Source organism: Triticum urartu, chromosome 1 (genome assembly GCF_003073215.2).
Source record: "Triticum urartu cultivar G1812 chromosome 1, Tu2.1, whole genome shotgun sequence".
NCBI lineage: Eukaryota > Viridiplantae > Streptophyta > Magnoliopsida > Poales > Poaceae > Triticum > Triticum urartu.
The window spans coordinates 249491667-249508723 of record NC_053022.1 but is presented as its reverse complement, the minus strand read 5'-3'; positions in this window follow the sequence as shown (position 1 = coordinate 249508723).

Sequence of the window (17057 nt, the reverse complement as noted above, 5' to 3'; positions counted from 1 at the left end):
GCTGGACACTCCCAATTCCCCTCCAAGACGTCGGCGTAGACGCAGAAGAGGCAACAATGGGGAACCTAACAGCAATAACGCAATCGTCAACAACGGCAATGTGGCAACCGGTGATGTCGATAACCCTAAGGGGGCCCTCAAGCTTCCCCAGTGCGGAATGGCACACCTAAAGGACCTCTTGAGGACTTAGACCCCGATGACATCTTTGAAGGGGCCGGTGAAAACTATATGCTGGAATCTGAGGAAGACGAGAGCCTCGACACCGAGGACTACATCGTTCCTGAAGACCCTTTCGAACAAGAGCGCTTCTGTCGGCGCCTCATTGCCACGGCTCGGAGCATGAAGCGCAAGCAGCAGCAGCAGCTGCTGCAAGCCAACACCGATGCACTAAATGAAAAATGGGTCTAAGTGCTCTCTGTCGAGCAAGATATGGAAGACAGGTGCCGTAGCGCACCAAAATCATACCTACGCAGGCGTCACTGCCGGAGTTTGATGAGGAGTTAGCCACCGATGAGCCTGACCGACCCCCTAGAGGTCGGGACAGGCCAATACGGAAAAGCCCCAACACCCGGCCATCTCCACGCCGTTATGGCAAGGACCCTGTGGATTATTTAGACCCTCACGACATTCGACGTCACATTGAGGCAAACAAGGCACCTCCTTGGTCCATCTACGGATCCAGAGGATGATCGCCCGCTGGGATGCACGACTATGACGCCTGGATGGACAGGAACAACCGCGCCCGAGATCAAGCCTACAAACGGCTCTCACCCGACCTCCGACGGGACACCACCCGATTCTAAGGTCCAGACCACCCGATCTGCTTCACATACAGGGTAATGGAACATTAATTCCCTGAAGGGTTTAAGCCCATCAATATAGAATCGTACGGCGGCACCACCGATCCAGCAGTATGGATCGAGGATTTCCTTCTCCATATACACATGGCCCACGGAGACGATCTCCTCACCATTAACTATTTGCCGCTCAAGGTAAAGGGGGCGGCCAGGCATTGGCCGAACAACTTGCCTCCTCATTCTATTGGTAGCTGAGAGGCCCTCGAAGGCGCTTTTTGGGCAAACTTCCAGGGCACGTACGTCCGACCCCCGGACATTGATGACCTCAGCCGTGTCACCCAGTAGCCAGGCGAATCAGCCCGAAAGTTTTGGAACAGGTTCCTCACCAAGAAGAACTAGATCATAGACTGCTCCGAAGCCGAGACCATCGCCGCATTCAAGAACAATATCCGAGATGAAATGGTTGGCCTGTCAGCTCGGCCAGGATAAGCCGGGGACTATGGCAGCCCTCACTTCGTTGATGACTCGCTTTTGCGTGGGAGAGGACACTTGGCTCGCCTGCATGATGAGGACATGACTACCTTGGATACGATCAAAAATATTGCATGCTTGCATATTTGTGAGGTGATTTCTAATGCAAACTATGCAATAATTTATTTATGTTATCCAAGACAAAAATACTTCACAGACTTTTATGTCATGTCTAATTGCAGGTGTATGAGATATTTGTACAATACACATATGAAGATAAGGAAAAAAGGGAAGTTTGGGTGCTATTCAAAAAGTCCTCTCACGTCACTTTTAGCACGAGAGAAGATAGAGTCCAAGTCTCTTATGTTCTGGACTCAGATTCAGACTGCACAGACATACCTGACTCAAAATGTCAATATCTTTTTCATCCGGACTCCGAATTGGGTGATTCTTTTTTTGTTGAAAAGTAGATTTCGTGCACTTCCCAACCCAATTGGATTCACCTTCAAACTCGCGCGGAGCATTGAGATATTGAGGAAATAATCTGACATTGCAGCAGAATCTGAGTCAAACTACAAGTTGCACGACCTAGGTTTAGTTTTAGGCTGCCTTGGGACGTCCTCCCACCTCCTTGGCCATCACCCCTTGCTCCTATAGAAGTAGGTCCATCTAGTAGCTTTTTCCTTGGGATTTTTTAGTTAAAAGTTGGCCAACGCAACTTCATGTACTTCGTTTGTGTCCAACGACCAGACCAAGACCGCTTTTGGATCCCCACTTTTATCAATACTTCATATATATTTGCAATATTCAAATTGCTTTATCATATTATTGCTTGTTCTTCAATTGCATGCATGAATAGACCTTTGTGGTCAGGCTGAACGTTCTTCCAGCATCGTCAGTAACCTCAGGAGATTGGTTTAGCAATTGCTAAGGCGCAACGTCATGAACGTTTATAGTCGGATTGTCAAAGTCGTCTCCAGCAAATTGATAGTTACCATATCATCGAAAGATCGGGACAGCCCGCCTATATCAAGTGGTATTAGTTTTTAGGTTGCTCGGTGAGAATATTCAGTTATCCCTAGATTAGATTTATTTTTTACCTACTGTCCAAGAAAAATCCATAAAAAGTTAGATCTGTTCATCCTTTATCCATGCCAGTCCTAGCCTTTGCAATTTTCTTTTCATTGTTTGCATAGTTGAATTATAGGTTGCATTATCGTGTCGAGTTGCTGGTCTTAGTATCTAGTTCCTTTAGAGTTCTGAGTTCTGTTGACATTAGTCCCGACACCACTATATCATCATCCCTTCCAGTGTCGACCACCGTCATCCATCCGTTTCCACCACGTGCTCCCCATCGTTCATTGTCATAATAATACTTGAGGTCATTCGAATCTTTGCTTGATCTAATCTGCATCTTATCTAGTTTGTTTTGGAAAGAGAGAGAAAAAGACAGAAAAAGTAAAAAAAGTGAGAAAAAGAAAAAAAGTGAGAGGAAAAAGTGAAAAAGGAGACAAAAAGAGATTCAGAGTGTGCTCCTCCATTGTTTACGTGCAACACCGTGATTTTGTTAGTGTTCTAGGCTCGCGTCTCTAGCACGGTCTAGCCTGAGACCGGCACAATACCGTGGTGAGCATTTATTCAACATTGCATCTCTGAATTGGTTATTTCTAATCTTTTGCTACCATATATTTAAGCCTTCCAAGCTCCACATTTTCCTACTCTGTGTATACGTACGTTCCCCTGGCAGTCACTCTCACTCAATCTTTGGAGTTATTTGGCACCGCTGGTTACCTGTCACCACCTACTGCATGGTAAGAACTTGTAAGATATGGATATTTGCTCTATTGTGAGTGCTTTACCACCACATCCTAGTAGTTCATAGGAACATTATTCTCGAATCTTGTTTTTTGTTTCTACTAATTATGACAGGTTCCAAAGATAGAAGTTATTCGATGACGGACACATCTTCACCACCACGAGAGGTGAGACAACACACAAAAGCATATGGCCAGGTTATCTCTTTACCACCATTTGAAGGTAGATTTAATCCTGCCATTTATCTAGCTTGGGAGCTAGAAGTAGAACAAATTTTTACTAGCCATGATTTTTTTGAACTTGAGAAAGTACGAGCCGCCACTTGAGAATTTACTGGTTTTGCTTCTGTTTGGTGGAGTGCGCATTGTAAGAAATGTTGGGGAACGTAGCATGCAATTTCAAAAAAATTCCTACGCTCACGCAAGATCTATCTAGGAGATGCATAGCAACGAGAGGGGGAGAGTGTGCGTACGTACCCTCGTAGGCCGAAAGCAGAAGCGCTTAACAACGCGGTTGATGTAGTCGAACTTCTTCTCGTTCCGACCGATCAAGCACCGAACGTACGACACCTCCGAGTTCTGCACACGTTCAGCTCGATGACGTACCTCGAATTCTTGATCCAGTAAAGTGTCGAGGGAGAGTTCCGTCAGCACGACGGCATGGTGATGGTGATGGTGAAGTGATCCGCGCAGGGCTTCGCCTAAGCACTACGTGAATATGATCGGAGGGGTAAACTATGGAGGGGGCGTCTCACACGGCTAACAACTGTTGATGTATGTTCTAGCGGTGCCCCCCACATATATAGATTGGAGGGGAGGAGAGGAAGCCAAGGGGGCGCCCCAAGTAGGAGGAATCCTATGTGGGCGCCTCCCTATTCGGCCTCCCCCCTTCCATATCCATCCAGAGGGGGAAGGAAGGAGGAGGGAGGAGAGAAGGAAGGGGAAGGCCGAATTGCTCCCCTTCCTTTCTTTCTTCCCCTCCTTCCTTCCCCCTTATTTGGCTTACATAGGGCGCACCAGCCCCCTAGGGGCTGGTCTGTCCCCTTCTTAGCCCATTAGGCCGATGTAGTTGCCGGGGGGATGCCCGGAACCCCTTTCGGTGACCCGATATGTACCCGGTACCCCCACAACACTTTCAGTGTCCGAATACTATCGTCCTATATATGAATATTTACCTCTCGACCATTTCGAAACTCCTCGTCATGTCTGTGATCTCATCCGGGACTCCGAACAACATTCGGTCACCAAATCACACAACTCATATAATACAAAATTGTCATCGAACGTTAAGCGTGCGGACCCTACGGGTTCAAGAACTATGTAGACATGACCGAGGCACCTCTCCTGTAAATAACCAACAACGAAACCTGGATGCTCATATTGGTTCCCACATATTTGTCGAAGATCTTTATCGATCGTAGCGTAATGACAACATACGTTATTCCCTTTGTCATTGGTATGTTACTTTCCCGTGATTTGATCGTCAGTATCTTCATACCTAGTTCAATCTCGTTACCGGAAAGTCTCTTTACTCGTTCCGTAATACATCGTCCCGTAACTAACTCATTAGTCACATTGCTTTCAAGGCTTATTATGATGTGTATTACCGAGAGGGCCCAGAGATACATCTTCGATACTCAGAGTGAAAATCCCAATCTTGATCTATGCCACCCCAACAAACACCTTCGGAGATACCTATAGAGCATCTTTATAATCACCAAGTTATGTTGTGACGTTTGATAGCACACAAGGTATTCCTCCGGTATCTGGGAGTTGCATAATCTCATAGTCGAAGGAATATGTATTTGACATGAAGAAAGCAATAGCAATAAAACTGAACGATCAATATGCTAAGCTAACATATGGGTCTTGTCCATCACATCATTCTCCTAATGATGTGATCCCATTCATCAAATGAAAACACATGTCTATGGTTAGGAAACTTAACCATCTTTGATTAACAAGCTAGTCTAGTAGAGGCTTACTTGGGACATGATGTTTTGTCTATGTATCCACACATGTATCAAATTTCCGATTAATACAATTCTAGCATGAATAATAAACATTTATCATGATATAAGGAAATATAAAATAATAACTTTATTATTGCCTCTAGGGCATATTTCCTTCAAGAAAAACATTGATAACCAACCCACAACTTGGAAAGATTTGAAAGTTGTAATGAGACAACATTTCTTTCCTCCTTACTATCGTCGTGAATTGCTGCGCAAATTGGAACAACTAAAACAAGGTAGTAACACTGTTCATGCTTACTACCAAGAGTACAAATCTTATATGCACCATTGTTTTAGGAACGAAGTATGTCTACCAGAGGGGGGTGAATGGGAGTTTCAAAATTTCCTCGAAAATCTCAAAACTCTTGTTACCTAGCAGCGGAGCGAATGAAAATACGGAACACTCGGCGAATATAACCTACCGAATGGAAACTAATACAAGCATCGAAGCAAATCACATGATTGAGATAATATGAATGCAAAGAGGGGGAACAGATGAAACCAGTGATGCTCGATGGTGACAGGGTATTTGTTTGACCAGTTTGTCCTTCTGCACAAGGACTACGTCTGGTTGGAGGGGTTGTGTCACGCCCGGATAATTAGTCTATAGTAATCACTTACTAATGATGCCAAGTCACCATTGTCAGTGTTGATTAATCTCGTGTTAGTCCAAAACTGAGTCAAATTCAAATTTCAAATAACAACCCAAATTATTATTTCTTCAAACTATCAAATAAAAATGTTCGATGGGCGGCAAATATTCACCAAGTAATGAACATGTTGGAACTAACCTCATTTGGTTTCCCAATTTGCCCATGGAATTAATTTAGTGGAACAACAAGATTGAATAAAAGCATTTTAATTCAACTATAAATTTGAACAGTTCCAATTGGCCTCAAACTTTTTATGCAACCTTATAGTGTTGGCTAGGAATTATGTGCAAAGTTTCATAGTTAACAAGTATCATTTGGCAGCTAAAATAAATAGAAAACAGTAAAGGAAGAATAAGTAAAAGGGAAAATTAACAGAAAAGTAAAAAAACAAAGAAACCCCCCACCCCCTGGGCCACGGCCCAGTTGGCCTAGCGACAAGGCCGGCCCACCCCGCGCCCCTCCTATGACCTAGCCCACGCCCAACTCCCTCCCGATCCCCATCTATCCCCTCGTCTCCCTCCTGGCGCCGCTAACCCCCGCACACACACACTGCGCAGGAGGCGCTCACCCCTTGCAACGTAGCCTCCCCCTTACGACCCCTAGGCCGCCGGCCATGGAGGCCCATGTGCGCCCGCAGCTTCGCCACCAGCAGCCGTCGCCGTCCTCGCCATCTTGGACCTCTCCTGCACCACGGCTACCGCGCCTCCGACCAACCTTGCGCCGCGCCCCTGCCTCAGCGGAGGGCCTCGACCTCCCCCGGCTTCACCGAGTCCTCCACGAGCTCCGCTGTGAGCCTCACCGATGATCCCCCTCTCAACCTCGTCGCCGTAGTCGCCGTTCGCGTCCTCCCGTTGCTGCGACCGGTGCCCTGCTCCGTGCACGACCAGGCTGCGCCCGCGCGGGCCTCCACCCCGCGCCTGCCGTGCTGCCCTAGCTCCGCTCGCCCACCGCGCCTTGCCCCCGCCGAGCGCACGCGCTCACCTTCCCCACCGCGGCCCTGCTGTTGCGGCTTGCGGCGCGACCCCTCCCGTTCCCTCTTGCCGCGCCCACCTCTCCCTCTGCTCGTCGATGCCGCGCCCAGGCGTGCCCTCGCCACAGCCAACGCTTGCCCGCTGCGCCCACGCTCACACACTCGTCGCCGCCCCACTGGACCTCGTCGTCGACGTCCATCTCGGCATCTCCGGCACCGACCACTAGCCCCACTGGACGCGCGCCGACACGCTCGTCCTGCTGGTGCTCATGGGTGACCAAACGGTCGCTGAAACGCAACTCCGGCGAGCCTCCGCTGTGTTCCGTGGCGGCCGGCGACTAAGCACCAACATCGCTGATGTGGCGTCCTTTGTTTATCCCCTACCCCCCTGCCTGTGGGTCCCGCACTGCTTAACTAACCTACTAATTAAAATGTTAAGTATAACTAACCTAGGCACTGACATCGGGCCCCACCGCTTAATTAACCTCTATGTTAAATTCAACCTCTGGAATAAATAGTCCATGACAGGTGGGTCCATGCCACTATGTAACTGGATAAGGTTGACACGTCAGCCTACTAACTCAGCAGGGGCCCCATCAGTCAGCCTCTGCTGACTGGACTGTTGACCCAGTCAACTGGCCCACTAGTCAGCCCCTGTGTGGTCTGTCTGGGTACAAAACTGAGTACACATAGCAATCGCATTTAGTATATTTTTGAATTAAATTAAATCTGGAAATGGGAAAATCATTTGAATCTTTTAAAAATTAATATAAAATAAACCGTAGCTCGGATGGAAAAACTTTGTACATGGAAGTTGCTCAGAACGACGAGATGAATCGAGGATACGCAGCCCGTTCGTCCATCACACATCCCTAACCTATCGAACTCGCAACTTTCCCCCTCCGGTTCATCTGTCCGGAAACGCGAAACACCGGGGATAATTTCCTTGGATGTTTCCCCCCTTCACCGGTACCACCTCTTACCGTGTTAGGGCACCCCTAGCACCACTACTTGTCATGTCATGCATTGCTATGCATCTGTTTGCTCTGTCATTTATTGTGTTCCCCCTCCGTTACTTCTTTCCGGTAGACCCCGAGACCGCTGCCGGTACCCCCGATCGACTACGGTGTTGACGACCCCTACTTGCCAGAGCAACCAGGCAAGCCCCCCCCTTGATCACCAGATATCGCCTACTCTTCTCTATACTGCTTGCATTAGAGTAGTGTAGCATGTTACTGCTTCCAATTAATCCTATACTGCTGCATAGCCTGTCCTTGCTACTACTGTTGTTACCTTTACCTGCTATCCTACTGCTAGTATAGGTTGCTAGTATTCCATCAGTGGCCCTACACTCTTGTCCATCTGCCATGCTATACTACTGGGCCGTGATCACTTCGGGAGGTGATCACGGGCATATACTATATACTTTACACTGTTACATTACCTGTGATACTATTCGGAGATGGGGGCTGAAGGGGCAGGTAGTTCCACCCAGGTAGTGGTGGGCCTGGGTTCCTGACGGCCCCCGACTGTTACTTTGTGGCGGAGCGACATGGCAGGTTGAGACCACCTAGGAGAGAGGTGGGCCTGGCCCTGGTCGGTGTTCGCGGATACTTAACATGCTTAACGAGATCTTGGTATTTGATCTGAGTCTGGCTACTGGCCTATACGCACTAACCATCTACGCGGGGACAGTTATGGGCACTCGACGTCGTGGTATCAGCCGAAGCCTTCGTGATGTCAGCGACTGAGCGGCGCGCGCCGGATTGGACTGGAATGCCTGCTAGGCTAGGTCTGCTTCCGGCCGCCCTCGCAACGTGCAGGTGTGCAATGGGCGATGGGCCCAGACCCCTGCGCCATAGGATTTAGACCGGCGTGCTGACCTCTCTGTTTTGCCTAGGTAGGGCTGCGACGTGTTGATCATCCGAGGCCGGGCATGACCCAGGAAAGTGTGTCCAGACAAAGGGGATCGAGCGTGTTGGGAAATGTGGTGCACCCCTGCAGGGAAGTTAATCTATTCGAATAGACGTGATCTTCGGTAATAGGACGACTTGGAGTTGTACCTTGACCTTATGACAACTAGAACCGGATACTTAATAAAACTCACCCTTCCAAGTGCCAGATACAACCCGGTGATCGCTCTCTAACAGGGCGACAAGGGGAGGATCGCTGGGTAGGATTATGCTATACGATGCTACTTGATGCTACTTGGAGGACTTCAGTCTACTCTCTTCTACATGCTGCAAGATGGAGGTGGCCTGAAGCGTAGTCTTCGACAGGATTAGCTATCCCCCTCTTATTCTGGCATTCTTCAGTTCAGTCCACCGATATGGCTCTTTACACATATACCCATGCATATGTAGTGTAGCTCCTTGCTTGCGAGTACTTTGGATGAGTACTCGCAGTTGCTTTTCTCCCTTTTTCCCCTTTCCCTTCTACCTGGTTGTCGCAACCAGATGCCGAAGCCCAGGAGCCAGACGCCACCGTCGACGACGACTCCTATTACTACTCGGGAGGTGCCTACTACTACGTGCAGCCCGCTGACGACGACCAGGAGTAGTTTAGGAGGATCCCAGGCAGGAGGCCTGCGCCTCTTTCGATCTGTATCCTAGTTTTTGCTAGCCTTCTTAAGGCAAACTTGTTTAACTTATGTCTGTACTCAGATATTGTTGCTTCCGCTGACTCGTCTATGATCGAGCTCTTGTATTCGAGCCTTCAAGGCCCATGGCTTTTAATATGATGCTTGTATGACTTATTTTATTTGTAGAGTTGTGTTATGATATCTTCCCGTAAGTCCCTGATCTTGATCGTACACATTTGTGTGTATGATTAGTGTACGATTGAATCGGGGGCGTCACAAGTTGGTATCAGAGCCGACTGCCTGTAGGTATCCCCCTTCCACACTCCTTGGCCGAAGTCGAGTCTAGACATTACAAAACTTTTTACTAACATGGATGTGTGTCTTACGGGCCCATGTCGCCATTTGGGTGGTATTAGGATCTTTTACTCCTCGATCCTTACTCTGGGACTCTAATCTCTCTTCTATTCGGGTTAAATGGTTTTACTAAATCTGACTCTAGGTTCTCGTAACTACTTCTCCCAGAGATCCCCTTATCACAAATGATTGCCTACTGCACCAGAAGATTTTGAACATACTCTTCAATCATTCCCGAGACCCTTGGCCCTCTGCCTTTTCAATTCTGTATTACCGATATATCCATATGGTTAACGACATACACTTGTTGTTCATACAATTACTCCGAGTTTCTCTTGTTATTACAAGATGAATCGAATTGTTCTCCGACTCTTAAGAATCCCTTGTACCACTGCCTTGCAGTTCTTTGCCACATGAATACCCCTGCGGATAATTCTTCACACTTGCCGAGTATCCGCTCATCCCAAGTTGTTAATGTGTTTCACAAAGGTCTACGAAATACAATCCGATCTTTCAAAAATCCTGAATAGCATATTGCTCTTGAAATTCTTGCTTGCCTGCATTATGATTAATCCCATAACTTTGGTAATCTTATTGGCATCCTTTGTCATTATCATTTTGAGTCTGTTGTTTCAATATGTTGAGAATGCTCACAATCCTCAACCAGATCGTAGAATTCATCCTTGCAGCTCATACGTCATTTTAACATGTGCTGGATCTCGGCCAATCAAATCACCATCGATTGTACCCCTAAGACTATTCTACCTATCCATCCCTCATCAGAGCATTGCTTCTGATCCCTTGTCTTAGAATTCATAATTTCTTTGCAATTGAGCTTTGAGTTAGTCAGTTGTTTCTATAATCTGATCTCCTTGCATTCTTTCTTCTTCTGGTTGAGTACCGATGCTCACATCAGATCCCGTATGGACCACCAGATCCTTTGATGGATTTTGTCCGACACCGTCCTTCATATTCAAGTAACCTTGTGTGCCTTCCCACAGATATATAAAGCCTTTGGTAAATTTTATCCTTTGCTTGCTCAACCATGCTCTGTTTTTTTTCGAGCTGGTGGTATTTACTATTGAAGCTTGTGGCATATGTTTCCACGATACCCTGACGGGTTGAACATATGCCTTCTTTATTAGGTGTGAACTCGAAAGTTTTCACGAGTCATACTCTTCTGGTATTTTGCTAGATAAAATTTCTACACTACAGCTTCATCAAAAGCGAGAAGTAAAATGAAAGGTTATGCATTGAAGAAGTGGGACTCGACCTTGAGCCTTTGCGTTCATGCCCATGGACCCGATGTGGAACTTATCATCGAAGCTTCTTGTAAATGATAATAATCCCGTTGTTATAAGTTCGTCCTGTAACTATGTTTGGTCCTTTGCAATCATGGTTCCGACCATATTTTCTCATTAATACCATTTATCGGACAAGTTAAAGTACTTGTCTTGTGCAGATCATTGCACATGTCCAACCTTTACTTTGATCTACCGTCGAGTATTACACTATGATATCTTGATAATGTCATGGAACTGCATAACTTCTTATGGGTTCTTCATCAACTGTTATTTCTCACCGATTCCAATTTTTTCTGGGTTCTGGGTTGTCGTCAACCGAGAACACCAATATGTGAACCGATTCCGCATTCCGGTTTGATAACCCTAATTAATTTTCGTTTCTTATGAGTTTAATAATCCTTCACGTCATTCCTAGCCTGATCGGCTATACCATTATTGGGCTAATTTTTAACTGTGCTACCGGGTCCCTCTTCACGGAGCACAAATTTCGACAGTGAGCTAATCTTACGTCGATCTTCCTTGTCATATCATTTCTCCTTGAATAGCAAACTTGATTTCAAGTTTGTTTCATACCCATGGTTATGATAACTTTCGCTTCACCCTTCATTGTGCTTGATGTCATCAATGATCGATTATAGCCTCATGAAACCCCTCGACAAGTATGTCGTGATCATCGTCAACATTTTGAGCTCTTCCTGGATATCAATTGAATTCATGATGAGAAATACCATCCTTGCCTCTCAAGGATTTGTGTTATCATGAACAACATTATTGCCTTCCCTCCAACACAAACTTGTTCATGTTATGGAGCTCCTTGCTATCCAGAATTTGTTCTTTACCTTGGAGTATTACCATCTTTTATGTCAATAATGTCGTGAGAATTTCACCACCTCTTAAGACTTCTTTATACAGGTGATACTTCTTGCCATATCCGTTCACTCCTTGCCATATCCGTTCACTTCTAGCAACCCTATTGCTTTGAAGATTAATGGTCGATGTTTCACTCTAAGTCTATTGCTTATTGAATCATCATTCAAACATTGATCGTGCTACCTAGTCCAGATTTCCGGGTGCACCCTTCTATCATTGTTAAATTGTGTATGTTTTCCTCAAGCATACATCATTATATCATTTGATCCGACAAATGTTATCTCCTTGTTCACATAATTGTGGAAATCCATCCTTTGGAAATCTCGATGATTTGTCGCTGAGTCCATCAGCCACCTCCTCATCCTCTCCTTGGTTTACCGATGAACTCTTGTTTCGGAACTCACTTCCATAGTTCATTTCCCGAGAATCTTATGCCGACTTCTCGTCAATTCGTGTCGCACCTTTCTATCTCAGGTTTTTGAGTCTGAGGTATCCTGACACCAATCAGATCTGAATCTCAGTCAGATATGATGGTTGGAACATATTTCCAAGAGTTATAACATTGGTCTTTATATGACCCGGTAAGGTGATGTCATGCCTAGCACACCTGGCCGGAGGACCTATTGTTATAGTTTCCTTTTGGCAAGGTTAGTCATTCTTCCGTGAGGAAATTGTAAGACTTATTCTATAAGTTGTTCCTGATGGATCCTTTTTGTTTCCAAAGTCTGATCTTCACCTGTTGACCATGTCAATGCTATCTCGAAGCATGTCTATGGTACTCCGATTTTCAACAGGAACATTTGAAGCCCAATGTTAAATGTTTCCTACTCAATTATCCAAACACCGCTGTATGGGTAATGTCATGAAAATTCTCTCCCGTACCTAAAGAGTTTTCTACTTTCTATCATGTCATGGATATCATGCTCTGCTTGTCTTTGGAAGGGTATACCCCTGAAATGTGTGTTTAAACACATTTTCCTTTCCATTGTTCTATTAATCTGATAATCAAAATTTTTCTTTCCCTTGTTTTGTTTAACCTTCTTGAGGTTTATATGATCTAAGTAGTAATAAGTCACTGCTTTTGTAAGCACCTCGGTGTACAACTTTGTCAGTAAGAACCTGTTACTATTGTTGATGACATTCTGGTAGCCACCGATGGATGAGAACTTTGCCTAATGGTCCGCCTCGTTCAACGAGCAGGAAAATGGTTCTCTTTGTCCCTCGCCCTTGGTATCGACATTGTTGCCAACATACCTGATAGTCTACCCCTCTGACATGCCTTGCTATCATGACCGTGCAAGATGTAACGCCCTTCTTACTTTAACGCACATGATGGGCCCATAACCCATAGTTCCACAGGATCAAAAGCTGACTCTCCTGTAAACCCCCTATGGCCAAGGTTGTTCCTCGCGCGTGGCCTCGTAAGTAATTCACGAGCCACCTTCCGAGAGATCATCAATTCCGTTATCAGACGCAATACTTATTCCCATTGCTCTGAACCCCTTTCACACCTTGTTACAGGCAACGAACGATTGCCTATGCGCTTGAAACTTCTATTTTGCACCTTCTTACTTTGCTCTTGATATTTTCTTAAGTTTCAATTAGAGAGTTACTATCCGCCACCCTCCTTGATGTCCTCTACCAGATACGCGATCTTGTAGAGGTCAGTTCTTCCGAAGATACCCCTTATCATTTTTCATAAGTACGATGAGACTTCTGAAGAAAGGATGAAGACTTCATCATGATGAGCACGGAAATGAAGGCATCAACTTAATGGATCGACCTCTTGGAGAAGAGCAACCAAGACCGAGAAGAACCGTTAGAATTTTGTAACCAAATCCCTTCCCCCTTACTCCACCTCCTAAATCTCGGGACGAGATTTCTTATAGTGGAGGAGAATTGTCATGCCCGGATAATTAGTCTACAGTAATCACTTACTAATGATGCCAAGTCACCGTTGTCAGTGTTGATTGATCTCGTGTTAGTCTTCAAATTTCAAATAACAAGCCAAATTATTATTTCTTCAAACTATCAAATAAAAATGTTTGATGGGCGGCAAATATTCACCAAGTAATGAACATGTTGGAACTAACCTCATTTGGTTTCCCAATTTGCCCACGGAATTAATTTAGTGGAACAAAAAGATTAAATAAAAGCATTTTAATTCAACTATAAATTTGAACAGTTCTAATTGGCCTCAAACTTTTTATGCAACCTTATAGTGTTGGCTAGGAATTATGTGCGAAGTTTCATAGTTAACAAATATCATTTGGCAGCTAAAATAAATAGAAAACAGTAAAGGAAGAATAAGTAAAAGGGAAAATTAACAAAAAAGTAAAAAAACAAAGAAACCCCCCACCCCCTGGGCCACGGCCCAGTTGGCCTAGCGACCAGGCCGGCCCACCCTGCGCCCCTCCTATGACCTAGCCCACGCCCAACTCCCTCCCGATCCCCATCTATCCCCTCGTCTCCCTCCTGGCGCCGCCAACACCCGCACACACACACTGCGCAGGAGGCGCTCACCCCTTGCGATGCCGCCTCCCCGTACGACCCCTAGGCCACCGGCCATGGAGGCCCACGTGCGCCCGCAGCTTCGCCACCAGCAGTCGTCGCCGTCCTCGCCGTCTTGGACCTCTCCTGCACCACAGCTACCGCGCCTCCGACCAACCTTGCGCCGCGCCCCTGCCTCAGCGGACGGCCTCGACCTCCCCCGGCTTCACCGAGTCCTCCGTGAGCTCTGCTGTGTGCCTCACCGACGATCCCCCTCTCAATCTCGTCGCCGTAGTCGCTGTTCGTGTCCTCCCGTTGCTGCGTCCAGTGCCCTGCTCCATGCACGACCAGGCTGCACCCGCGCCGGCCTCCGCCCCGCGCCTGCCGTGCTGCCCTAGCTCCGCTCGCCCGCCGCGCCTTGCCCCCGCCGAGCGCACGCGCTCACCTTCCCCACCGTGGCCCTGCTACTGCGGCTTGCGGCGCGACCCCTCCCGTTCCCTCTTGCCGCGCCCGCTTCTCCCTCTGCTCGTCGATGCCGCGCCCAGGCGCGCCCTCGCCACAGCCGCCGCTTGCCCGCTGCGCCCATGCTCACACACTCGTCGCCGCCCCACTGGACATCGTCGTCGACGTCCATCTCGGCATCTCCGGCACCGACCACTAGCCCCACTGGACGCGCGCCGACACGCTCGTCCTGCTGGTGCTCATGGGTGAATAAACGGTCGCCGGAACGCAACTCCGGCGAGCCTCTGATGTGTTCTGTGGCGGCCGGTGACTAAGAACCAACATCATTGATGTGTCGTCCTTTGTTTATCCCCTACCCCCCTGCCTGTGGGTCTCGCACTGCTTAACTAACCTACTAATTAAAATGTTAAGTATAACTAACCTAGGCACTGACATCGGGCCCCACCGCTTAATTAACCTCTATGTTAAATTCAACCTCTGGAATAAATAGTCCATGACAGGTGGGTCCATGCCACTATGTAACTGGATAAGGTTGACACGTCAGCCTACTAACTCAGCAGGGGCCCCATCAGTCAGCCTCTGCTGACTGGACTGTTGACCCAGTCAACTGGCCCACTAGTCAGCCCCTGTGTGGTCTGTCTGGGTACAAAACTGAGTACACATAGCAATCGCATTTAGTATATTTTTGAATTAAATTAAATCTGGAAATGGGAAAATCATTTGAATCTTTTAAAAATTAATATAAAATAAACCGTAGCTCGGATGGAAAAACTTTGTACATGGAAGTTGCTCAGAACGACGAGACGAATCGAGGATACGCAGCCCGTTCGTCCATCACACATCCCTAACCTATCGAACTCGCAACTTTCCCCCTCCGGTTCATCTGTCCGGAAACGCGAAACACCGGGGATAATTTCCTGGATGTTTCCCCCCTTCACCGGTACCACCTCTTACCGTGTTAGGGCACCCCTAGCACCACTACTTGTCATGTCATGCATTGCTATGCATCTGTTTGCTCCGTTATTTATTGTGTTCCTCCTCCGTTACTTCTTTCCGGTAGACCCCGAGACCGCTGCCGGTACCCCCGATCGACTACGGTGTTGACGACCCGTACTTGCCAGAGCAACCAGGCAAGCCCCCCCCCTTGATCACCAGATATCGCCTACTCTTCTCTATACTGCTTGCATTAGAGTAGTGTAGCATGTTACTACTTGCAGTTAATCCTATACTACTGCATAGCCTGTCCTTGCTACTACTGTTGTTACCTTTACCTGCTATCCTACTGCTAGTATAGGTTGCTAGTGTTCCATCAGTGGCCCTACACTCTTGTCCGTCTGCCATGCTATACTACTGGGCCGTGATCACTTCGGGAGGTGATCACGGGCATATACTATATACTTTACACTGTTACATTACCTGTGATACTATTCAGAGATGGGGGCTGAAGGGGCAGGTGGTTCCACCCTGGTAGTGGTGGGCCTGGGTTCCCGACGGCCCCCGACTGTTACTTTGTGGCGGAGCAACATGGCAGGTTGAGACCACCTAGGAGAGAGGTGGGCCTGGCCCTGGTCGGTGTTCGCGGATACTTAACACGCTTAACAAGATCTTGGTATTTGATCTGAGTCTGGCTACTGGCCTATACGCACTAACCATCTACGCGGGGACAGTTATGGGCACTCGACGTCGTGGTATCAGCCGAAGCCTTCGTGACGTCAGCGACTAAGCGGCGCGCGCCGGATTGGACTGGAACTCCTGCTAGGCTAGGTCTTCTTCCGGCCGCCCTCGCAACGTGCAGGTGTGCAATGGGCGATGGGCCCAGACCCCTGCGCCATAGAATTTAGACCGGCGTGCTGACCTCTCTGTTGTGCCTAGGTAGGGCTGTGACGTGTTGATCTTTCGAGGCCGGGCATGACCCAGGAAAGTGTGTCCGGACAAAGGGGATCGAGCGTGTTGGGAAATGTGGTGCACCCCTGCAGGGAAGTTAATCTATTCGAATAGCCGTGATCTTCGGTAAGAGGACGACTTGGAGTTGTACCTTGACCTTATGATAACTAGAACCGGATACTTAATAAAACTCACCCTTCCAAGTGCCAGATACAACCCGGTGATCGCTCTCTAACAGGGCGACGAGGGGAGGATCGCCGGGTAGGATTATGCTATACGATGCTACTTGATGCTACTTGGAGGACTTCGGTCTACTCTCTTCTACATGCTGCAAGATGGAGGTGGCCTGAAGTGTAGTCTTCGACAGGATTAGCTATCCCCCTCTTATTCTG